Below are 8,323 nucleotides of genomic sequence, written 5' to 3' on the forward strand. Positions count from 1 at the left end.
TTCTTCAGATGGTCTCTAAATTCAGGTAGGCTATACTTAAGGTCATATTTTTGCTCTCAGGGACCTGTTTGAATTGTGTTCAGCTTCAAATTGAACTTGCATATGAGCAATTGATGGTCTGTTTCACAGTCAGCTCCTGGCCCTATTCTGATTGATGATACTGAGCTTCTCCATCTCCTCTTTCCACTCATGTAGTCAATTTGATTCCTGTGTATTCCATCTGGTGAGGTCCATGTATATAGTCACTGATTATGCTGCTAAAAGAAGGTATTTGCAATGAATAAATCATTGGTCCTGCAAAATTCTTATCATGTGGTCTCTGCCATCATTTCTTTCATCAAGACCATATTTTCCAACTACTGATGCTAAACAGTAGTAGGCACTAAAAGGTAAAGTGAAAATTTGACATAAAAAACACTTAAGATTGAGATGATGGAGTACCAGTTCCCATTGAATGAGCTTGACCCAGGGCCACCTCAAGTGTGTCAGAGAGAACAGTGCTTCACAGGGTATTCAGTGGCTGATTTTTCAGTGGATTGCCAGGCCTTTCTTCTCAGGGACCTCCACCCTTTTGGTGAGCAGCTGAGCATTTGAACCATTTGCACCATCCAGGGACTCTAGTGAAGTTCCTAGTCCATATTTTTCTGTAAGGAATTCCGATAGCACAATGGTTAAGAGCTTTGCTGCTAAACAGAAGGTTGGTAGTTTGAACCCATCCAACGTCAGAAGAAAATATTTGGTGATCAGCTCCTGTGAAGATTACAGTCTAAGAAACCCTATAGGGTCACTATGAGTCAAAATCAACTTGACAGTACCTGACAACAACAGAAGTTTTTTTCTATGAATTGGCAAAGATTATCTTGTTTGAAGGAGCGCTGGTGGTGTAGTGGTTAAGGCATTTGGCTGCCAGCCAAAAAGATTAGAACCCACAAGCTGCTTTGTGGAAGAAAGATGAGGCAGTCTGCTTCTGTAAAGATTTGCAGCCTTGGAAATCTAATGAAGGCTCACTATGAGTTGGAACTGACTCAATGGTAGTGAGTTTGGTTTGCTTTTCTGGTTTGTCTTTGTCTTATTCAAGTGTCAGGCATCTCAAGGATATCATGGAGCACACACTCTCCCCCCTAGTCTCTATCCTGACTCTTGTTGTGTCTGTACCTCATTTGACCTTGCCCCTTGACCTTGAAAGTCCTACAACCCCAGGACCCCTTCTTTTATCCCCCAGACCCACACCCTCATTCTTCCTCTGTTTTCCTTTTCTAGTTCAGGTAAATTCTAAGAGATCTCACTTTAATTTTCTCTGATCATACTTTTTCTCCTTCCTTTGCTGTCTTGGACTTCCTACCATCTGCAGCCTGCTAACCACCACCCTGGGTAATGGCTACCATCCTCTTCTCAGCACCATCATCCATGGTGCCAGAACTGCCCAGAGAAGGCCTTGTCTGCCAAAATGGGATGGATGTTGTCTCCACACAGCAAGGTTCCTGGAGTCACTTGGCGATTCTTGTACCATTACTGCTGCTCAAAACCATCACTTTTCCCACCTGTAACCCTCCCACTTGCTCTTAGCAAACAGCCTTTCCTGCCAGCATTGGTGTTCTACAAAGCTCTTCTCTCCATGGGCATTCTTCCTGACAATGTCATCTTCATTTCTGGCATCCCCAACGTTCTTGGTTCCTGAGGTCCTTCCGCATCATGAACTCCTCCTGGGCCAGACTCATTCTCATCTCCACAGTAATGGGCTACTCCTTCTGCCCTCCACACCATGTTCAAGGACACCATCACCCTGCCCAGGAACCTGAGCTGCAAGATCAGAACATGCTCTGGATAAGGTCCTCCTCCTCAATCACTTCCCACCCTCAGAAGGACCTCTCTGAGCACAGCTCAGAACAACTGCTTTGTCATGATGCCCTCATCCCTTCCTTTCTGCCCCCATATCTACATCAATCTCCTCAGTAGGCATGTTTATCATTCAAAGTCCATATCCTCTGCTCTGGTACCATCTATAGTACATGCAGCTTATAGCTCAGTTGTCAAGTTTAGAGTCAGTACATCTGGGCATCTGGGTTCAAAACTCCACTTAGCACCAACCCTGTGACTCATTCATTCCACTTGCGGGTACAGATCTAGCAGAAATATGTACATATGTTCAACAAAAGACACATGCTGGAATATTCATAGAAACTTTATTCATCATGATTTAAAAAAAAGAAAGAAAGAAAGAAAGAAAAAGAAGAAAGAAAGAAAGCAAATGTTCACCAACAACAGACCAGATAAATTAAAAAACCCAACCCACTGCCGTCAAGTGGATTCCAGTTTATCGTGACCCTGTGGAAGAGTAGAACCACCCCATAGGGCTTCCAAGGCTGTAAATCTTTATGGAAGCAGAACTGCCTCATCTTTCTCTCACGGAGTGGCTGGTGGGTTCAAACCACCTACCTTTTGGTTAGTAAATTAGTAGTGATATATTCATGCAGTGCAACACTAAACAGCACTGAAAATGAGCAAACTATTTCTACAGACAGCAACATGGATGACTCACCAACATCATGTTGAGCACAAGAAAGCAAATGTGGAAGAGGATGTGCCATAGGATTGCAGGCCAAGCTAATGGACAGTGCTGGAAGCAGCAAGGTTACCCCTGGGGAGGAGAAGGACGTGGTGATGGGGAAGAGACAAGGGAAGTTTCTGGGGCCCTGGGAGTGTCCTGGAGTCCCTGGGTGGTGCACATGGGGAAGTGCTCAGCTGCTAACCAAAAGGCTGGTGGTTCAAACCCAGAAGAGAGACTTGGTGATGTACATCTGAGAGATCACAGCCGTTGAAAACCCTACAGAGTACAGTTCTACTCTGACCCACATGGGCCACTGGTAGGGAAGGTGCCAGTTAACCTTCGAGATGATTACAGTGATTCATCCACTTAGATAATTAGGAGTTCTGGGATTGTCAGGAGCTCTGGTGGTGTAGTGCCTAAGGCATTTGACAGCTAACTGGAAGGCTGGCAGTTCAAACCCACCAGCCACTCCTCAGAAGGAAGACTGGACAGTAGAGATACCGCCTCAGAAACCCAAGGAGGGGTCGTAATGAGTCAGAATCGACCGGATGGCAATGAGTTTGGAGATGTTTTTGGAACTTGCTGAGTGTATGCTACACTTCAAAAAAAATTTTTTTTTAAAGCTCAGCACTTACAAGCCTGGGTAAGTTATTTAATCTCTCCAGAGTTAAATCTCCCTTCTAAGGTTCTAATGGGAGCTCAGTGTATGAAAGGGGTGGAAAGTAGAACTCTAATTGAGCAAGCACGCAGTTAATGTGAACTCCTGTCATTAGTTAAGTAGTCTCTGGGTAGCACAAATGGTTTTTCTCCAATTACTAACCTAAAGGTTGGTGGTTTGGATCTGCCCAGCAGTGCTGCAGAGGAAGGTCTGGCAGTCTGCGTCTATGAAGATTATAGCCAAGAAAACCTATGGAGCAGTTCTACTGGGTAACACAAGGGTTTGTCATGAGTTGGAATTGACTTGAGGGCAACGGGTTTGGTTTCGTTATCATCACGACCTGTCAGTGTTGGTAGGTGCTGTCTGGTAGATTTCTGACTCACAGTGACCCTATGTAACAGGGTATACCTGCTCTGTTCGGTTCTCTAGGCTCACCTAGCGGTAAGCAGCTCACCTGGCCTCTCTTCTATGGAGCTGCTGGTTGTGTTTCAACCACAAGCCTTTTGGTTAACAGCCAAGTGCTTAACCATTGCACCACCGGGGCTCTTTTGCTATGAATTAAACCAAAAAACCAAACCCACTGCCCTTGAGTCAATTCTAACTCATAGCAACCCCCATAAGGTTTCAAAGGCTGTAGGCCTTTCCAGAACAGATTGCCTCATCCTTCTTCCATGGAGCAGTTGGTTAGCCTTCAGTAAATATTGGTGGAGCTCTGATGGTGCAGGGGTTAAGCACTCTGCTGCTAACGAGCAGGTCAATGGTTTAAATCCATCAGCCATTCCATGGGAGAAAGATGTGGCAGTCTGCTTCCATAAAGATTTACTGCCTTGGAAATCCTGTGGGGTCTTATACAGTCTTATACCTAAATAAATAAACACCAAACTCAATGCCTTCGAGTTGATTCTGACTCATAGTGACCCCCATTGGTTTTCCGGGGTGATAAATCTTTACAGGAATAGATTGCCCAGGCTTCCTCCCGTGGAGAGGCTGGTGAGTTTGAATCACCAACCTTCAGGTTAGCAGTCAAATGCCTTAGACACTATGCCACGAGAGCTCCTTACATAGAGTCTTATAAGGTCACTATAAATCAGAATCCACTTGAAGGCAAAAGGGTAAATGTTTGTGGAAGAAAGGATAAGCCCAGTGCCCCCATCTCTTTCCCTACCCCAGAAATCCCCTTAATTCCTGAAGCTGGAGGCCCTTCCACTACAAAAGGCATCAGGAGAACCACCTCTGTACTAGAGTCCCAGCCCTATCTCCAACCTCCCACTGAGAATGGAATTCCAGCCTCCACCCCACTAGGCTACTAGCCCTCCCCAGTGGTTCAAGGAGGGGCCTCTCTCAGCCCAGTTCCAAATTCCCTCAGGGAGAGAATTCTAGGCCTGTCCAGAGGAGTTCAGGACTGTTTCCAGTGCTAGTCATGGTAGGTATTTCAGGTTGGCTTGGCGGGAACTGATCCCGTACTTATATCCTTGTTTACACCAAAGTCCCCTGAACTGGGCCACTGATTAGGGGACATCTACCCTGTGTGGGCCTTGGACCTACCGCTGCACAGTTTAACTCAAAGAAATGACAGTGATGAGGAAGAATGTGCTCAGGGGCCCTTGACCGACAGAGAGCCAACCAGAAATAGATACTATCCTTCGGAAGCATCGCCATCTTTGAACAGCAGAGACTGAAGACCCCAGGCTAAGGAAGCTTGGGCACTTCTCCTGAGAAGGATGTTCTTTCTGCTCCTGTTTCACCTCATTATGCTTCAGTTCCCCTTTCTGTAAAAACAGGGATGACAGTGCCTTCCTCATAGGCTTTTTGTGAGGATTAAATGAACTGTTGTTTTAAATGCTTGCAACAGTGCCAGGCAGGTAGTAACCATTGCATACATGTTAAATGAACACTACTGTTGTTGTCCTTTAGCACATAAGCCCACTCTTGCTGCAGTTTAACTGTCTTGAATGATATGCTCTTGTCTTCGTCTGCTCTAAACAGTCTCCAATTATACCTCTGCTCAGAAGAAAAACACAAATTGAGCTCAGCAGATCTACCACCCTCCTGAGACCTTGTGCAGTTCTGGGTCCACAAGACAAAGCTTGATGCTGATGCTAGCTGCCTTCAAGTTGAATTGGACTCATGGCAATCCCATGAAGGCAGAGTAGAGCTGTCCCATAGGGTTTTCAGAAACAGATTGCCATGTCTGATTTCTGAAGTGTTGATGGGTAAGGTGAACTGCCATCTTTTTGGCCAGTAGTTGAGTGTATGACCATTTGTGCCACCCAGGGAAACCAGTAGGATTAACAATTGAAGCAGTGATGATGAGAAAAAGATCAGGTGGTGATGTCTTCACTATAATTGCCAAGCCTCCAATGCCACTCGGTCAAGGCATTGGCAGATCCACTATGGGTTCATCTCCACTGGAGCCTCAGAGCTGCCCCAGCCTGATGCCCCAGCACTGTTCTCATCCTCAGCCAGGCCTCTCTTCAGTATAACAACTACTAGCCCTTCCACACCTGGGGCCCTTCTTTCGTTATACAGTGGGGCACAGAAGGCTCCAATTTGACCACCTTGTTGCCTTGTGACTGGAGACAGGGGCACAAGAATAAAACAATAGAAAGCTTCCAGAATTGTGCAGTGTTCTATGACCACAGGCCCGACTGGGCATTGATGGGTCCCTTCCACCATGATACCTGGAAGAGCCATGGATGCCTGCCTTTTACTGTCAGGCAAGTTGGTCTCATGGCACCCTTCTCCACTCCTGCCAGCCATTCCCCTGGGGCACACCTGATATTTTCTGTCAGAGGGACTACTTTCCAACCCTAAAGAAAGAAGCATCACCAGAGGCACAACCATGGATATTCCCTGGTCTCACATGAGTATTTGCAGGTAGAAGGTTGTTCAAGACAGCTTTGATCTACTTCAACAGTTTCCTTAAGGCTGGCCCACTCATGCCACTCAGTATCATTAAGTCGATTCCAACTCACAGTGACCCTAGAGCACAGAGTAGAACTGTCCCATAGGATTTCCAAGGTTGTAAGTCTTTATGGAAGCAGACTGCCTCATCTTTTTCCTATGGAGTGGGTAGTGGGTTTGAACCATAGACTTTTTGGTTAGCAGCCAAATGCTTTAACCACTGCACCACCAGGGTTCCTTGGCTCCCAAAGTCCACACAAAAGGAAGGGAATTCCCTTGGACTTTCTTTTTCCTCTCTTTTTACTGTTAAAAAAGATCTTTTTTTTTTTTTTTTAAATAAGAAAATGATAACTCCCTTATGGATATAAAAATGAATGATTGTTAAAGATTGAATTTAATTAATAAAGGAATCAACAGATGTTACCATCAGTTTAAAAGAGACTCTGAAGAACAGATACATTTATAGATCAAAACTAAAAATAAACCTTACTAATGTCAAGTCTTTTATGACTCACAATGACCTTTCCTTGGGATTACAAGGCAGTATCTCTACAGAAGTATATTGCCCAATCTTCCTTCGGAGAAGTGGCTGGTAGGTTTGAACCACCAGCCTTCTTATTAGCAGTCAAATGCCTTAGGCACTATGCCACCAGAGCTCTGGGATGTTGAAAGGAATGTACAAATAATGGCAAAACTGGTTTTTCCAGTGATGTGGAGAGAAGCCAGCTGGACTCCTAAAGAAGGACATAATTTGCATGTCTGTAAACAAGAGCTATTTTTGCATTGGTATCACTTACTGTCTTGGGTTGAATAGTGTCCCTTCAAAAGTCATGTCCACTCAGTGCCTGTAAATGTGACCCTATTTGGAAACAGTCTTTGTGGGTGTAGTAAAGTTGAGGTCATACTTGATGAGAAAAAACCAACCAAACTCCCGGTTGTGAAGTTGGATCCAACTCCTTGGGTTTCCGAGGTGGTATCACTAAGGGAGTAGATTGCCCCATCTTCCTTCCAAGAGTGGGCCCTAAATCTAAAATGTTGGGTGTCCTTGCAAGAAGAGGGAAATTTGGACACAAAGATAGACATAGGGAAGGATACCATGTGACAACATAGAAGCCCACAGACCTAGGAACACCCAGGAGTCCTGGCAACTACTACCAGAGCTAGGAAGAGGCGAGGAAGAAGACTCCCCTAGAGCCTTCAGAGAGAGCATGGCCCCGCCAACACATTGATTTCAAACTTCTGGCCTGTAGAAGCACAAGACAATACATTGTCATTGTTCTTTGTCACCTGGTCTTGGCATCCTAGGGCTGCCATAACAAAATACCACAGAATGGTTGGCTTAGAAGAATGGAAATTTAATTTCTCATAGTTCTGGAGGCTAGAAGTTCAAATCAGGGCATCGGCCGTGTCAGTTTCTTTTGTGGGCTCTGAGAGAGGAGCTGTTTCAAGCGAATCTCCCAGCTTCCAGTGGCTGCCAGCAACCTTTGGTGTTTCTTTGCTGCTTGTAAAAGTATCTTCTGCCTGTGTGTTACTACCTCCATGTCTCTTCTCCGCTTTAGTAAAATGCTACTCAGATGGCATTAGGCCTTGCTCTAATTCACCATGACCTTGTTTTACTTAACTGATAATAAGAGAAAAGGCCTGCTTCCAAACAAAGTCACAGTCACAGGTACTTCAACATACCGTTTGGGAGATGCATTCAATCTGTGACAATACCCATTTAAGAAAATCAGCATAGTGGAAATTGACAGAACAACTCTTGCTTCTCTGAGAGTCATTGCCAAGCCATTTCTTATTAATTACTCCTTCATATGGAAGTAATTTTTTGGGGAGGCATGTCAGAATATAGAAGACAGGTTGTGGAAAATTTCATGAAAGATGTAAAGTATCCTAATCTAATTGCATATTTGGGAAAGAAAAAGTATTTCTTATTACACAAACTGTTGTTGTTTGGTGCTGTTGAGTTGATTTCAACTTACAGTGACACCATGAGACAGAGGAGAACATCGCCATAGTGTTTCCTAGGCTGTAATCTTTGTGGGAACAGATTGTCACATCTTTCTCCCGTGCAGTGGTTGGGTAGGTTTGAACTCACACCTTTTGAGTTAGCAGCCAAGCTAATGGTAACATTAAGTGACCAGGCCTCCTTATCACAGAGAATAATTCTTAACAAAAGCTGGGGATAGGCAGGAAATAAAGTGAGAAAGCCTTTA

The sequence above is a fragment of the Orycteropus afer genome, unplaced genomic scaffold (genome assembly GCF_000298275.1).
Source record: "Orycteropus afer afer isolate SDZICR_OR568_19922 unplaced genomic scaffold, OryAfe1.0 scaffold00303, whole genome shotgun sequence".
Taxonomy (NCBI): domain Eukaryota; kingdom Metazoa; phylum Chordata; class Mammalia; order Tubulidentata; family Orycteropodidae; genus Orycteropus; species Orycteropus afer.